Source organism: Ochotona curzoniae, unplaced genomic scaffold (genome assembly GCF_017591425.1).
Source record: "Ochotona curzoniae isolate NIBS_2020 unplaced genomic scaffold, NIBS_Ocur_1.0 contig_899, whole genome shotgun sequence".
NCBI classification, from domain to species: Eukaryota; Metazoa; Chordata; class Mammalia; order Lagomorpha; family Ochotonidae; genus Ochotona; species Ochotona curzoniae.
Window position 1 is genome coordinate 4,326,888 of NW_024466605.1, and position 3,637 is coordinate 4,330,524.

The following is a 3,637-nucleotide window of genomic DNA, read 5'->3' on the forward strand; positions in this document are numbered from 1 at the left end:
ATCTTAGTATGTGCAAGGTGAGGACTTTAGCTACTAGGCTATTGTGTTATGCCCACATCTCATATTTTTTTATGTTGAAGAATACATTTCTACATTGAATTCTTGAAACATACCTAATTTATTTATTAATATTATTATTAGTCTTCTGGTAGACAAAAAATGAATTATATAATTTCATTTTAAGTTGCAATGAAAATATGATAAGGAAGATAGAGGAAAGAATTTCCTGCCGAGGCAGGAAATGTCCAGTGATGCTTCCATTTGGCACTGTCTGTCCCTGACATCTTATTGAGACTAAAGTGGCCTCTGCTTAGAGGCCCTACATTGTCATGAAAAGTAAGCTATATTTATTTCTGAAGGATAAGGCATATATATTCTATCTACAGGACTTATATAAACTAATTTAGAGATACCAAGTTTAGGAAATAATTTCATAACTTTCCAAATCATAAAAATGAACGAATAATGAAGAATCTAAAGATCTGAGTTCTAAGCCTGACTTTATGTTGAAATTGCAGTGGACTATAATATTGTAATAATATATGAGAAATCAGTGTGGGGAGGTGACTTACGGAGTGTGAACGAGGAAATCCCAGAGTCTGTGGAACTGCATCATAAAATTTTTAAAAATATATGTACATAAATAACAAATAAAATCTGTTAGCAAAAAAATGAAAAAAGAAATTGCAGTGAGATTTGGGGTAAACATTAATTTCACATTCAGAGTCCTCATTTGTTTAAAAAAGAAAGATGGGGCCTGCCTTGTGATGTCGCAGGTAAGGCAATGGCTTTCTACCTCAGCATCTCATATGGGTACCAATTTCAGTCCTGTCTGCTCCACTTCTGGCCCAGTTTCCTCCTCGAGTGCCTAGGAGAGCAGCGGAGGAAGCCTAGGTACTTGAACCCTTGCTTTTCACTTATGTGGAAGACTTGAAATATGCTCCTGACTGCTAGCTTTGGGGTGTCTCAATCCTGCCATCACAGCTATTTATGGAATCAGCAGATGCTGGTTCTCTCTTTCTTTCTCTTTCTTTCTCTTTTGGTGGGTGCACTCTTTGTTCTTTATTACCTCCCCCTTGGGCTAAGGGCAAAGTGGGGCCCCCCACACACAGCAGGCTGGAGCAGCAAGAGAGTGGCACCAATGGGAAGCTGTGCAGGGCACGATGCCCTGGCACCTAGGCCTCTGGGGGCTTAGTTAAGTGGCAAGTCAGGGCCGCCTGTGGGGACTCCCAAACTCACAGAGGCCAGTAGGAGTAGACGAGGGCAAGGAGGAGGAAGATGGCCGCCAGGAGCAGCATGTTCTTCCTCTTCCTTCTCCTGGCTGGAGCCTTTGCTCATCAGGCTGGTTTTTCTTCTTCTCTAAAGACCTCCTGGCCTCTGGGCTCAGCTCGGCTCTCTCGAGCCTGCTGGTCATGACCTCCAGGTCGCAACAACACTGCGACAGCTTCTCCAGCTCATCCATCTCTAGCACCACGCCCACATTCTCCCACTTCTTTCTTCATCATCTATTTATTTATTTATTTATTTATTTTTTGGAGGGACCGATTCTTCATTTAAAAAAGACACTTATTGTCAATAATCAGTGTCAAAACATTGCTCTTTCTATCAGGTTCACACTGTCAGGGTAGCTGGTTATTATCTCTCTCCCTGGAACATAACTAAAATACAGTACAAGAAACATCAGGTTCATTGGACGCTTTGGGGCTTTGAAACTGTAATGAGTTAAGGACTTTTGGGCTGCCTAGAACATCCCACTGGCGGCACTTGATTTTCTAGACCATGTCATGTACAAGGCTTCTGCAAGAGGCTGAATGAGGTCAACACACAGTTCGTCATTTTCACAATTTCCAATGGTTAAATGCATGAACCCTGTCAAAACTCAATCTTTTCCTTAGTGACAGTAGTTCTCAACCCTGAGTGCACACTGGACACCCTGAAGATTCCAACTGCTAATAGCACCAGGTTCAGAATGATGCATTAAATCTGGATCCCTCAGATCCAGGGGGTAGCTCAGGCACTTGTATTTTGTGGTATTTATAGCCAGGCTTGAGATGTCTGCTTTACAGCAAGAGTCGATATAGGGTGCTGTTGACAATGATAATCTCTTCTAACACTTTCTCTGCCCAGCGGTTTCCACTCAGGATAACCCTGCAGTTCCATGGCTACATGCTGTTGGATCCAGAATTGTCAGTTGATCATGAGACTGACTGACTTTGTTTTACTTAACTGGTATCATTCCACAGGATCTCTCCAGGACTGTTCCTGCTGTTGTTTGACAGTCATCATGCAGGAATGGAGGGGCATTCTTTACCTTCTGTAGTAGAGTTACTCATTGAATTGCTAGTAGTGAGTGCTGGGCTTATTTTTTTTTTTTCTTTTTAAATCACTAATGATATTATTACCTATTGCTGTTTCTTCAATTCATTTAGATAGCAGTTGTACAAGAATATGTCAAAAGTTCACAAAAATGGAATGAAAAGCTTAGTTTATTTTCATGCAAACTTTTTTTGAAGTCTCTGTGTAATTTTGGATCATTTGCATTTTCCATGAAAATTTTGAAGACCTGTCAGGTAAATCTTTCTTCTAAGAGAAAGTGATGAAATATTTTAATTAGTAATAAGTAATGGTTTCTTAAATCATGCTCTGTATTGATATACAATAAATGTGCTTTAAGATACAAAAGTTGGTAAGTCTGCTCAGAGGTGCAGATTTCTGGATCTCCCAGCCAAGTGGTTGAGGCTGGGAGAATGCACACTGGGCCAGACTTCCTGTTAGGATCCTAGCTCCCTTTCCAACAGTGCTAAGCAGTGGGTGAATCCTGGGCTTGCGGGCAACCAGTGTGCCAAAGGCACTGAGCTTCACCCATTGCCCACCTGGCGGAGAGCTCTGGGGTTTTATGGGTATGGAATTACTGCCTAGGGACATCCATGGATAAGGCCACTGCATGTGTAGGTGAGGAATGAATCCTGAGGGACTCCCAATGACAGGGTCACTGTACTTGCAGGTAAGTGAGGGGACTGAGACGTGGTGGTTCAGAAGGGAGAGACTGAAAGAGCTGTATGGATCAGACTCATGCATGAGCACACATGGGAGACCTGAACTGGGCTTGTTAGAATGGAACGTTGCTGACCACCACATGCTAGTCCATATGAAAGCTGGTGCTGGGGCCTGTCTAACAGGACTAGATCCCAGAACCTGAATAAATGTTGGAACAGGTGACAGGTCACATTAGACAGGGTCATGACACTAACCAGCATGAGAGAGAAACAAGTCTGGACATAGATTCTGTTGTGGGTATGTGGGCCAAACACTGTGGAAATGCGAGTCCCATTGGTTAGCTTAGGGGTTGGGGTGGTGATGGGCTGAGCTAGGTGTGACCATGGAACCTACTAACACTCACAGGTATAGGGACCAATAATAGTCTGGGCAGGTTCAGGCTGCAGCACCTGCATGTGCATCCTAGAAGAGGGTGTGAGGCAGGCCTGGCCACAACGTTCACCAGCTCATACTAGGCCAAGATGGAGGGACAGGCTAAGCCTGGCAAGGGCCTAGCACCCACTGGCATGCATGAGATCTGGGTCTGGGACTGGGTCGAGTGAGGGAACTTGGGAACTCTCCTAGTGGGTCATAGCTCCCA

The 3,637-nt window shown here is 43.6% G+C and overlaps 1 pseudogene; it reads right to left on the minus strand.

Moving 5' to 3' along the window:
- Window positions 1–1,235: 1,235 nt before the first annotated feature.
- Window positions 1,236–1,864, minus strand: LOC121165569 (annotated as a pseudogene).
- Between the last annotated feature and the right edge of the window lie 1,773 nt (window positions 1,865–3,637).